Source organism: Anabrus simplex, chromosome 1, assembly GCF_040414725.1.
Source record: "Anabrus simplex isolate iqAnaSimp1 chromosome 1, ASM4041472v1, whole genome shotgun sequence".
Taxonomy (NCBI): domain Eukaryota; kingdom Metazoa; phylum Arthropoda; class Insecta; order Orthoptera; family Tettigoniidae; genus Anabrus; species Anabrus simplex.
In genome coordinates, this window is record NC_090265.1 from 982,577,238 (window position 1) to 982,591,535 (window position 14,298).

General features: G+C 40.6%; 1 protein-coding gene across 1 annotated transcript in view; it reads right to left on the bottom strand.

Annotated features, from left to right (window-relative positions):
- The window catches only part of LOC137496952 (uncharacterized), a 1,159,990-nt gene that overhangs the window by 639,953 nt on the left and 505,739 nt on the right, over window positions 1–14,298 (bottom strand). The window contains exon 3 of the mRNA XM_068225136.1: window positions 6,198–6,236. The gene's annotated coding sequence lies outside the window, so the exon portion shown is untranslated. The remainder of the gene's footprint in view (window positions 1–6,197; window positions 6,237–14,298) is intronic.

Sequence of the window (14,298 nt, forward strand, 5' to 3'; positions counted from 1 at the left end):
TCGTTGGCGATGGAATGAGAGTCATGATCGAGCTTTTGTTAACGCGAAGGAATTACTGGCTAACAGCATAAAGCTCGGATATCCGGACTTTGATCGTGAGTTTATTATTCAATCTGATGCCTCAGCAGTTGGAGTTGGAGCTGTACTGTATCAGGAGAGAAATGGGGAGAATAATATAAACTATTTGGCCTTCGTTAGTAGAAAATTGAGAAACCATGAGCTTAAGTACACGACCACTGAGCTTGAGATGTTGGCCATTGTTTACGCATTACAACAGTGGAGGAAAATCGTGTATGGGTATCCAGTAGTCATTAGGACGGACCATAAGGCGCTAACGTTTGTGTTAAAAACCACATTATCCAGCGAGAGAGTATCACGATGGGCACTTTATGCGCAGCAATTTAATTTAAGAATTGAGTTCTGCCCGGGTAAAAGTAATGTGTTGGCAGACAGTCTAAGCCGAAATCCAACAGAAGAGCCTATGGAGGTCAATGTGATCGAAGTAACTCAAGAGGATGAAGAATGTTTGGAAAGCCTAAAACGATTGCCGGAGTTGCAACTTGAGGATTCATCTCTGAAAGAGATTATTGAGTATTGTCTAAAAAGGTCAGCTAATGATGGATCCGAAGATCAAATAGATGATTATGTGCTGACGAATAACATCTTGTATAAATACATAGATAAAGATCGGAAGAAGTTAAGAGTGGTGGTGCCACGCAAATTAAGATGTAAACTCATATGGTACATCCATAGAATGATTGGTCATGGTGGACTAGATAAATTAGCGGCTACAATAGGAGAGACTTTCACATGGACTGGGTTCCGGAGAACCATAGGGAGAATAGTAAAAACCTGTGATATATGCCAGAGGGTGAAATACAACTCCGTATTATTGTATCAACCACCGATAGCCGTAATACCAGACCGACCTAGGGAAGTATATGCCATGGACTTGTATGGGAGTTTACCCGTAGGTAAACGTGGAAACCGTTTTGTATTGGTAGTCCTCGATGTGATGTCAAAATATGTGTCACTTCAGCCCATTAGGAAGGCCAACTCTAAGTCCATAATTAGAAGTTTAGAAAGAGTAACGATACCAAAGATGGGTAAACCAAAATGCATAATAACGGACCATGGAACACAGTTTACGTCAAACGAATTTGCAGAAGCTTTAAGGAAAATGAACATTCGACACCGGTTTAGTTCAATAAGACACCCTGAATCCAATGCAGCTGAGAGGGTCATGAAAGAAATTGCGAAATATTGTAGAATTTTCTGCCATGAACATCATTGGGCATGGACTTCTTGTTTACCGACAATAGCCGATTGCATAAATTTTACATGGCACGAGTCTATCGGCAATATTCCAAGCATTCTTCACATGAACGAGCAACCAAGACGTCCCTGGAACGAGATCATTGCTAGACCAGTCGAAGAAAATCCTAGCGTCGAAGAGAACATAAAGCAAGCTCAGGCGTGTATGAAAAGGCAAGCCGAAAAACGTCTCAAGAAGTTAAGGCATAAGAAATTTCGAGAACCTTTGGAGGTTGGAACCTATGTTCTTGTAAGAAAACTAGCCGTGTCTTGTCCTACGGAAAAATTCTATTCCAAGTTTGCACATTTGTACATCGGGCCGTTCAAGGTTATTGAAGCGTTGGGCAATAACGCATATAAAATACAGAGTTTGGAGTCCAACAACATTGCTATTTTCAATGCTTCAAGTCTTAAACAGTACAGTTTCCCGATCGTTGATGAGGAGGAAGTTAATATCATCGTGGAAGACGAAAGAAACGGAGATGCTTGGGATGTTTATTCGTTGACCGACGGATCAGATGACGAATGATGAAGTCCAGACAAGATTGGAAGGCAGGATATGGTATAACAGTATCTCAAGACCAGAGTTATTTTCGTTCATTTCAGACCTGATAAAAGAAGATTTCATTGAAGAAGAGAATTATGATTAGATCTGGCATGAACATGAAATTTCTCCTTTCATACGAAATTTCATTTTTGAGTAGAGGAGGAATATAACCTTCCAATGTATGTCAGGATGAGATTGGTGAACACATTGGAAGTTTATGTCGAGAAATAATGTCAATGAAATCTTAGGTCCGGTTATATCACACCTCCAGATGAATTAGAAGGCAGTTGATTTGTCTAATTACGTGAACGGCATCGCTGAATTGAAGATATCAGCGGATTGATAACAAGCTCTAAACCCCGTGGTATCTCGGAAATATTAGTAGAAAGTTAAACATCGGGAAACATAGGGCAGGATTTAATGAATAATACGTATTCCTCAAGTAAACTTTCCGAAATGCATGAAACGGCAGAATATCTATGACAGAATGTTACTGAGGGCCATGAAATATGTAAATAATAAATTCATATGAGAGGGCCATACCTTGTACATCTAGTCTCGCACGATCCAACGATCGAGATGAAGAAAAGAAACTATCGATTACTAACCTAAATACGAGGCGGCAATTATTAAATAAGTTCCTTTGCTAATACAGCTGATTTGTACGAGATCGTCTTGCATTATGTGTCAAATGTTTCCAATTGTCAGAAACATATGGGAGCTAGAAGCTGAGAAGAATTCTGAAAAGCAAACCGTCTGCAATTATTATGTTGTGGTAGAATCTGTTTTGTCTCTGAAGAAGTTGACACTCTCAATCTGCATCTCAGAAAGATCGGAAGCAAGAATTCATAGGGAAAAGATTGTATTGAAAGGAAATATTAAAGAGATATTGGCATATTATAAACATATAATATTGTAAAACAAGATATCTTGTTAGTGAATGAAAAAGGCAAGTGTATCATTTGAACTGTAAAAATTGTATTTAGGTATATAACCTTGTTCTAATTGATATCTCTGAGTTTCAGGTAATATGGAACCGTCAGCAATTAATCATTCAGATAAAATGAGTGCACGTATCAATATGAACAACTAAAATAGAGGGACCTCAAAGGATCTGACCAGAAATGTGATGGACAATACTTGATAATGTTATTGAGTGAGAACTGAACTCGGAAGGTGACACCGTCGTGGAGCAACAACCCAGGATGAGTACTTGAATATCTTATATATTCCGCCACGTAATTGCTTATTGTAGTTGTAGAGTAGTACTTATTTTGTTGTCGATTTGACATGAACAATTTTAACTTGAAAGCGACCGTTATTTGTTGGACATTGCGTTGTAATACTTATGATCGTTACGTCTAGTGTGGTGAGCCAGACTACGTTGTGATAATATGCGATGGTTGTGAAAGATTTCTTTAATGTTTGTTAGCAAGGTTTTACGGAAAGATTTTTCGACATGGATGTTATTGGTATCGTAATGGTGTTATGGTATTGAACGTTAATTTAACTTGTAGCTCAGAATACCTCGGAGGAGCTCAGTATTTTGCGACGTGCGATTCTGTGGTCTTCAAAATGTTATGTGCTTGTGTGGAAATACAGTGTTTTGATAATAGAAGTGTGATACTATTGTGGTGACATGGAGTTAATGCGGCAACGTATTTAGTAATTTTACGTAATTGCCTGAATAGATTGTTCTTTAGTATTGTGAATTCGCTGTGCATGACGAGTTGTGCGATGTAATAAGGTGTTAGTTACGGTAGGATCTTTGAAAGTATTTACGTGGATAGAGAGATGTGATGATTATAGACGTGTCATTAGGATTGCGAATTTTATGATGATATTATGAGAAGGTCCTGATGATGGTATTGACGGTAGGAACTATGTTGGTCATGCGTGAATTTTGATGTTGTCGTGATGAATAATTTATTTAGGTACGAGGCCGTATTTTAGAATAATGTTATAGGATGTTGCACTCACGAACACTAGTAGTTGGTCGTCACATTTATCCTATTTAAATACAAGATTGACCAGAGCGCACGATATTAAAGGGATGTTTAGGATCTTCGCAAGATAATCGGTAACGTAAAGATATTGAGGTCATGTCGTAAAGGAAATATGATCTTCTATGGTAAGTAAATCATTTCTTTGCTAGTTGGATTTTGTAGATCATTTGAGTTGACGCCTAGTGCTAATGTAGTATTCCAGGTCAAACGTCGCAGTGGTATCCGGAGGCGCAGAATCAACGTAGTTAGACAAGGGTGTTGTAGACGTTGCAATGTCTTTTGATGTCTTTTATCTAGGCGCAGTCACCGATGAATGTATGAGAGGATCGAGTCTGTCTTTTAAATGCATGATTTTGATGGATGTCATATTATGTTACGATCCTGTGTCTTTCAAACATTTCTATTGTATTTATGGTGATTTTATGAAGTTAGAATAACGGTATTTTTCAAGTTGCTAGATAGACAGATACCGACATGTAATGCGGTGATTTTTTTTAAAAGAGAAATGACGGAATATTGTGAGATATTTGGGTAGAAAATAGCATTCTGAAGTGGATGATTCTATAATTCCCAGTGATTTATTTTAGAAAAATGCAAGGTTGATAACTGATCTTTCACTGTAAGCCTTCAGCAGAGGGACACTTTGTCTCTTTTGTTTTTCGATTGACGATGTTATAACTTATTTGTAACAAGAGCTTGAAGTTAGGTGTTTATTTTCTATTTAACATAATATTTTCCTTCCTATATCCGTTTTAGTTGCCGATAATTTGCTCATAATGTAATTGATACTTCTGAAGTTATTTAAAACTCATTAAAGGGAAAATCCTTCCATAAATAAAACATTTTACGGAGTTCTCATTTAAAGTAGCGTAGGAACATTAGATTAGTTATTTAATTTAAGATATGATTAAATGATGGTCAATGTATCTTAACGAGTCTGCCAATATTCTCGATCTCTTAATACTCTATTGCGGAATATTCACGTAATTTAGGCAGAAATGATGATTACATTCTACGTTAAAAACCACGATGATAACAGTCCACTTAATTAACCTGTGACCCAACTCGTCGGACTTGCACGTCCCTTGAGTGGAGCCTTCATGGATCTCCGACTGCATTGCTTCGCCGCGGCCTAACCCAACACTGAGATACGGAATTAAGATTTACAAAATGGTCACAGGGATTGCTGTCAGGGCACAGTAGTAATATGTGAAATAATGTTTTAAAGGATTTCTAATTTACAGATGGGTAAATCCAAAGAAGAACATATATAATTTCATACAAATCCTACCCCTACTCATAACGCAATCAGTCGATCAAAGTAAAGTAATTCTTCATTGTACGCTACATCAACATTTCTGAACATAGTCCAGATACTCGCAGGAGATCCCTTATGCGCAAGTAAGATATGGAGCGGTCAGGTGGCGCTGTTGTCTATGTGTAGTGTGTATTTGACGGGCATCAAGTTGGGAGTGTTGTTGCTGTGTGGCGTTGAAGTGAAGAGTGTCGAATTCACCGCTCCGAAGCATGTTTTCAAAACATGATCAGCGTTCATAAATTAAAACCGAGATTGTCCGTGGCAAAAATGCATCAGAATGCTATCGAGGATTACGTGAAACCTGTGGTGGGATGTATAGGACTGTTGCATGATGTGCCAGGGTGTTTCGTGCGGATCGGAGTGAGACTGCGGGTTTGCACCTGATCTCTAAGATCAGATTGACATCATGAATGGTCTCGTTTCTGTAGACCAGGGCCTCTCAGAGTGCATGCGCGTGGTGCATGCACTGTGCACGGTGCAAAAGACGACTTGGCTTGGTTGACCAGAGTGCAGACCCCCCCACTCCTCGATTTGGAGCAATAGCGCTTACTCTCTTTTTCCTCACGCCTGTCTCGCTCGCTCCGCCTGTCTCCCTCTGCCCCACTTGCGCCGTAGCGCTCCAAATCCGGGCTGACTTGAGCCGAGTATAGGCGAGTTGAGCCGAGCTTAGCCGAGTAGCCCAGAGACGAAGCGTTGATCCGAGCCATGCCGAGCGGCAGCGATGCACAGTGCACGGAGCTCTTGCGCCTCGCTCTGCACGCGTGAGATTTTGGGCGTTTGAGAGGCCCTGCTATAGACCATCGATGGACTGTCTGGGAATTATTCGTAGAGGCATCTATACTCCGCGGATCCCCTACGGCTTCCCGACATTTGACTACAATGAAGGAATGTTATGCAGTTGTACTTGTTAGTTCATTAACTACTGTGTTCTATCAATATTACTAGTACTTTATTTACAGCCCTCGTATACTATTGTAGGCATATCGCAGGTAAACAATTTATTATCACTTACGTCAGTTCACCTCAGTGGATCGAAGACCAACAGGTATATCTGAAAAAAATGTAAGTACATAATAATTAGTATACATTTATATTTCGGTACGCTATTGAAATTTTAAAGCACAGAAAACTGAAACTTTTCTCTACATTGTATCAATCAATCATGGTTTCCGGATGGAGATTTCATCTTTATGCAGGATGGAGCACCCTGTCATAAAGCCAAATCAATGCTCTAGTGCATGGAAATGAAATGGCGTATGGCTTTTAGTGCCGGTAGTGTCCGGGGACATGTTCGGCTCGCCAGGTGCAGGTCTTTTGATTTGACTCCCGTAGGCGACCTGCGCGTCGTGATGAGGATGAAATGATGATGAAGACGACACATAGTACCCAGCCCCATGCCAGCGAAATTAACCAAGGATGGTTAAAATTCCCGACCCTGTCGGGAATCGAACCCGGGACCCCTGTGACCAAAGGCCAACACGCTAACCATTTAGCCATGGAGCCAGACAAGTTTCTGGAAGAAAACAATGTAATTGTCCTTCCGTGGCCAGGTAACACCCCGGACGCAAACCCTATCGAGAACCTGTGGGCAATAATTAAGGAAATGCTGAGGAAGAAAACGATTACCAATAACAGTATGCTTTCGGAGGAGCTTGTGAAGATATGGCACAAGGACCAAAATATCAAGGGAAACTGTAAAACCCTTATGAACGGCATGCCAAACCATATAAAAATAATTATTAAAAAACAAGGGATACCATACTAAGTCTTAACTATTATGCAGAGTGTTTCAATAAACGGGTTTTGAAAAAGAAACTAGGTTGTTTGAATCTAATAATTTGCACACCTCTGTACAGTAGTAATCAGTTTCCATCATATATTGCTCTCACATTCATGGGCAAGTAGCACCAAAGATAACCACGGCAGAGACAAGGTATTGGTTATGTATAGTAGTAGTAGTAGTAGTAGTAGTAGTAGTAGTAAGCATTTATTCTCAATAGTTGAAAATTAACTCAACAATGAATAATCCACTATTAAGAGTATACAATAATTATAAACAGCACAATCGCCATTTTTTAGCTCGTAACTAAACAGTTATAAAATAATTTTAAGAGTTATTCGCACGATTAATATAATATTCAATGTAATTTCCCTAAGAAGACTGCCAGCTCCGTAGTTTACGGGTAGTATACCCGTCTCTTATCCGAAGACCCCGGATCGTCCGAGGATTTCAATCATGAACTGAGCTCCTTATCCTCGTAAGAACAATTGAGGAAATATCTGATATAAGAGCCAGTGGACCCGATCATGAAAGCCATGCGATACTCACGCTCCTCACACGGTAGTCAGATATCTGTGGTGCATCTGGCTGAGCAGTCGTCATTTTGGTGGACAACGTGCTCAATGGGTTGTACTGACACGGTTAAAAAAAAGACTATTTAAACGTACGTAAGTTACTAGACGGATTATATCTTCTAATATATACCATTCTTATTCAATTTGAGTTGTAACTTTATATTTAGGATAATTGGTTAGTTCCTTGTTACGTACTCATTTAAACGCTGTTATTATTATTTATTTATTTAGGAACGTTTCAAACTCCTATGGGTTACGATTACACAACTTCCTTGAGTGTTGATGTTCTTTCTTTTTATGCCAATACTCCTTCATTCTCTGGCTCGGTTTTTCTCGTTCCTCATCCGACAAAACCCTTCTTGTTCTCCTGGGTTTCTCTATGAACAGATCCGTCACCTCCGCAATTTTCCTTCTGAATACTTTTCTGTTTGTAATATCTCCCTCCTCAATGTCACATTTTTTAAGATTCTGATGAACTTCTTGCAGCCATGGTACTTCGGTCTTTATTCTTTTCTGGAAGATGAGGATATTATTTGCTGGGCGTTCCGGTCCCATTCTTCTTAGGTGTCCATAGAAAGTCAGTCGCCTTTTACTTATCAAGGTTGAAATGTTCTCGCATTTCTCATACAGCTCTTGATTTGATCTCAAACGGAAGGTAAACTCACTTCCTGTTGCTTTCTTGGGTCCCAGAATTTTCCTCAGAAATTTACGCTCTTTCTTTTCTATTTCGGTGATCTCCTTTCTGGCAATTGTCTCTGCTGCATAGAGGCATTAAGATTTCACGATGGTACTGTAGTGTCTGAGTTTGGCTTGATAGGAGAGGGATTTGGACTTATAACTTTCCTGGTATAGTGTGAATTATTATAATTACTCTACCGCTTCTTCCATACCCTGGTGGTGACACAGGTGCGAAATATGTCGCACATATGGACTTAGCCCTGCTTTTACGGCAGGATTCTCTTCCTGACGCCTGCCCTATGTGGAGGGATGTATTCACTATGATGTGTTCCTTTGGTGGTTGTAGTATGGAGTGTTGGGTGTATATTGGGTCAAACACGAACACTCAGTCCCCGAGTCAACAGAATTAACCATACGCGATTTTAATCCCCGACTCGACCGTGAATCGAACCTTGAAGCTTCTGAACTGAAGGCCTCGACGCTGACCTTTCAGATAAGGAGACGGATTATTACTATTATTCTCATTATTATTATTTCTTTGCTTCATGCATACTGTTTGAGATAATGGTGCCTACACTATGAATGTGAGGTCCGTCTAGTAACCTGAATTTCTACGGTGTCTGAACTAATCCAAACTCGTTGGAAGATAATAATAATAATAATAATAATAATAATAATAATAATAATAATAATAATAATAATAATAATAATAATAATAATAGTGGCTTTACGTCCTAATAGCTACTTCTACGGTTTTCGGAGACACCTAGATACCGGAATTTAGTCCCTCAGGAGTTCTTTAACGTACCAGTAAATATACCGACATGAGGCTGGCGTATTTGAGTATCTTGAAATACCACCCGGTCAGGCCCCACGGTGTAGGGGGCAACGTGTCCGCCTGTCAGCCGGCGGCCCCGGGTTAGATTCCCGGCCGGGTCAGGGGTTTTTAATCGTAAATGATAAATATCCCTGACCTGGGGACTTGGGGTTTGTGTCGTTGTTAACGTTCCTTTCCTCACATGCAACACTTTTCACTTCCGCAGGTTCCTCACATATGGTACAAGTAGGGGCAAAAGATCTCCATAGGTCGACGCCTCAAAAAAATAGCATTCAAAATACCACCCTACTCAGCCAGGATCGAACCTGCGAAGTTGGGATCAGAAGACCAGCGCCACAATCGTCTCAGCGACTCACCCCGGCAAGAATATTATAGTGGCTAGTATCATCTGTCTCTTCATGAATACGTCAAGCCGTTTATGGCTATCAAGTTTCCTCCACATCGATCGGTGCTGACACTAGTCGAACTGTCTAACTGTAATAATGGGGGCGGAAAGTTGGCGAGGGGAATCATCTCATCTAATGAACTACAAGTTGCAATATCAGTAAAACACAATATTTAATGAACTAACAGGTACAGTTGCATTACATCCATTCAGAGTAGTCACCCTCAAATTTGGGGACCATCGGCAAGGCGTTCTCTATTGATGACAGCGACGGAGCGCCCTACTGTGCGGAGTACAGATGTCTTGTCGGGAAATCGGTGGCTTCGGAAACAGGTCGAAGTCACAAGGACTCATGTCTGGTGAATACGGAGGGTGTTCCAAGACCTCCTAATCCCACCGTTGCAATAAGAGCTTGACATTGTTTGCGACCCACACGAAACGCCTTGGCCCATCGTGCAACCATCCTATATTCTCGCCACAGCCTTCAGGTAATTCTCGATAACAATCTGATGCATTTTTGCCACGGACAACCTTGACTTTAATACACGAACGTTGAAAACATGCTTTAGAGCGGTGAAATCGACACTCTTTACTTCAACGCCACACAGCAACAACTCACTCAACTGGATGCCCGTCAAATGCACAATATACACCGACTGCATCGCCACCTGACCGCTCCCATATCCTATTTGCGCATGTCCGATATCCTGCGAGTGTCTGGACTACGTTGGCACTACTTCATTTATAGCCCTCGTATTTTGACGTCAAAGGTCTTTCAAATTATTTCAAAATATCATTGCTCAAGAAGTATTACATATACTGGAATGGTGTGTATATTACGTATTTTAAAGTAGAGGAATGAATGCAAAAGCTGTGACCACGGTAGCTGACCAAAGAGGTATGGTGACACCATCAAAAGATAGCCACCATATTAAAGTAGGTTATGTTTTTGACAGTCGAAAGTCACTTACCGCACGCGGTGAAGCTTAGCGTGTAGATGTAGTGCAAAGGCGAGTGAGGTGTTGTTTGATTTGTCTCAACAAGATCTGTCCGGGAGATAGTGAGTTCAAATCTCACTATCGGCAGCCCTGAATTTCACACCAGGCAAAAGTCACGGCCGCTTCCTTCCCTCTCCTAGGCCTTTCCTGTCCCATCGTCGCCATAAGACCTATCTGTGTCGGTGCGACGTAAAGCAACCTGAGCAACTTGTAAAACAAAAAAAAACAAAAAATCTATCAGAAAACACCAGAAAAATTAACATGCTACCGAAAGAAAATAATGATTTTGTGACTGAAAATTGACGAATCTTGGCACATTTTACAGAAATTTCCATTATAAGACAAATGAGCGGATACAAACTTTAGATGTATGGGTGAGGAAACTAGACTCAGTAATGGATCGAATGTATATTTGAAGAATGAATGAGAGAGCTACGGAAGCGTGGCCTCAGTCCGATTGCACGGCTGAATGGTTAGCGGGCTGGCCTTTGGTTCAAGGGCTCACCGGGTTCGATTCCCGGCCGGGTAGGGTTTTTGACCTTCATTGGTTAATTCCACTGGCTCGGGGACTGGGTGCGTATGCCGTGTTTAACATTATAATTGTGTATATGTTCATTTCATCATAATACAAAGTGGCTGGCTGCAAGGCCGAATAAGACTGAAAGCCATAAAGTTTAATTAAACAAAGAGTGGTCGCTTCTTTTAAACAGTTCTCTGCAAAACGTAAAGAGTTTGACCTCGTTTCCTCGACACGGCATAAGCCCAAAATCCCATATCACGTCTACAAGTATGGGCCGTGAAAGCATCAATGTGAACAATATTTAAATCGTGCATCTATTTTTATTATATTTTTACTTAATTTACCATTGTTCAATACAATTTAGATAATTGCTAAAAATTGTGCTAATGTAAATTAAAATTAATAAATAAACTGATGTAAAACCTAACAATAACGAGAGACTTTCGCGTACGGTACATAACTCCAGCGGTTGTACCTGATGCAGCCTACTACATTTTTTTCAGATACTTGGTCGCATGTTGCAGTTTTATTTGACACTGGTGAGCAGTAGTTTATGGCACGCTCTCACATGTCCTTTCCCCCCTTCCTTGTTTGCTTGCTTTCCCTCTCGGAACATTGATCAGCTGAAATGAGTATGTGCGTCTGGTGAGGGACGCGCCGCCTAGCCTCACGTGGCTTGTCTGCTAGAGAACCGTTATTGATTTCAATTCAGTGCTTTAAGGAAACGAGTAGATTGTGGCCAGCTGAACAACACACATGGCGTGACGAAAAGAACATCGGCGGAAATCGCGGAGCGTGGCGGCCGAATGGCTAGTGTAACAAGCAGCTGGCCGAGTGGCAACAGCGTTTGTGCTCGTGTTTCAAGGGGAACTACAACTAGGCAACCATCTTCTTTAAGATAAATCAGTCGGGACAACTAAAGTCACTAGATATTTATATTTTAGTGAAAAAATATCGCTATTCAAATATGACAATCTTAGTACAAGTCGTCTTCAAACAAAACGCTAGCAATAGAATGTTATTGAATATACAGATCTACATCAATTAATATTAGCACTGGACCGACCATTTTAGGGACATTTAATTTTATTCACAATACGAAGCACAATAATTTCTTTTATTAACCTATTTACATGACAAAACGACAGCAGGTGTTGTCATCCTATCGATAAGTTAAAGAATAAATCACAAATAACACGCATACTACGGACTATCTTTTATACAAGTTACCAGCTTGTATACAGTTGCAGCGGTAATGCCATCTAGTGCAGACAGTGGCAGACGAGAAGAGAGACCACACCTCAATAATAAACAACAGTCCAGTGTAACATTACTGTCGATCAATTTTATGGGCTTCGGACTTTGTAGGCCATCGCATTTAGTTTCCTTCCAGGTCACCCATATTGGGGCACCCGAGGTTAAGGGAGTCCTATATTTTCACCTCCCTTCACGACCTCGTATTATTTTTCTTTGCGTTTTACTGTCCATTTCGATGGTTATCATATTGTAATTATATTATTATATTATTATTATTATATTATATTAATGCCTTTGCTGGTGGGACCTAGTGTTTACAGTGCATTGTGTCCTCTGGTATGGGCTAGAGCAATTTTGTTACTTTCATTGATCTGTCTCAGCTTTATCCTTGGCTTTGACAAAATGAAAGTGACTGAGGTATGAGTGATGCCAGTAATGCCATTCCTTCTGCAGCCAGTCCCTGCTATGAATGGTGTGAAAATATTGCTCATAGGGTCAGTTGGTGCATGCATTTCAGTAGGCTTGGCAGACTGATATGTAATAGCAACTTCTGGCTCGGTGAGGAAAGCAACGGGAAACTACCTCACTCCTCATTTCCCTAGTACGCCTCTTCAGAGATGCCTAGGCCATCTATGACAGCTGATGGCAGAGCTGTTGAGGATCCAACCAGCCTTAGGGCTGAGGACTAAACATATACATATTATATTATATTATATTATATTATATTATATTATATTATATTATATTATATTATATTATATTATATTATATTATATTATATTATATTATATTATATTATATTATATTATATTCCGCAGAAATTCGCGATCTGCCTCGTTTTCTAATAGGTTACGGCAAGTTTCCTCCCATTTTTCAATCTTTCTTTTCAGCAATCGATTTCGTACTTCCCGGGCTAGGTCCAGGTATTCCACCCGGTCAGTTGGGTCCCTAAATCTTTGCCATCTTTTCCTATAAGCATTTTTAATATGGATCAAATCCTTCAGGAGATCCAGCGTGGTGTCGTCTTGGGTGCCTTGGCGATACTGAACCCGCGGCCGGACTGCATTCTTAGTTATTATCCGTCCAGGACCCGTTTCCAGCGCGGTCCGCACATTTGGCGACGGTACAGAACATTATTATTATTATTATTATATGTTCTGTTCCCCACAACAAGATGCAAGACCGCTACTTGGAGATAAATTACATCTGCTGCCATTGTCATTGTTGACAATGTGACCAGCACCATTGTCGCGCGTAGGCAAGTGTGCGGGATTTCTGGCGATACGAATGACATACTTCCGTGCATTATTGACCTTATTATAGAGGTGAACAATTGGACGGTCAATCTCATTCCTATCGTATATTTCAAATGTGTTTAAATTTTTATTTATATGCATGGAGAATCTACTGTAATCTAAGAACGTTCTCCGAAGGAAAAGATGGCTCTTGAAAAGGAACCCACGAAAGATTTAAAATGATCGGTTTATGATCAGAATAAGTACATCGAAAATCTACAGCCTGTTTCCAGTCATTCGACAGGGTCAGGAATGGAATGAATAAAGCTCCCATCTAGCGGCGGCAATAGGAATTGTGCCGACTGCCGAAACCTGTCGCACTCCTCCAGGGCAATGATTTATGAATGACAAATGAAAAGAAATTATATTGGACAGTGTTGCTGGAATGAATGATGACAGGGAAAACCGGAGTGTCCGGAGAAAAACCTGTCCCGCCTCCGTTTTGTCCAACACGAATGTCACAGAGTGACCGGGATTTGAACCACGGAACCCAGCTGTGAGATGCAGGCGAGCTCCCGCCTGAGCAGCGGAGGCTCCTTATATGTACATTATGAACAGTAAACTCTATTGGTCTCACCTCCTTTTACACCCCACCGCCGTTAAGCTTATTTACCCCCCCCCCCCCCAAAAAAACTAAAAGAAGGCGTGTTTCTTTATGTTTAAAGGAGATTCCAAACACCAATTTTCACGTCTATTACCTTCAGTTTTGAGATAAAAATAATTCACTTTTTTCCACTTTCACACTCCTAATTCCCCCCCACCCCCCTAAGTGAATTTTTCGGCAAAA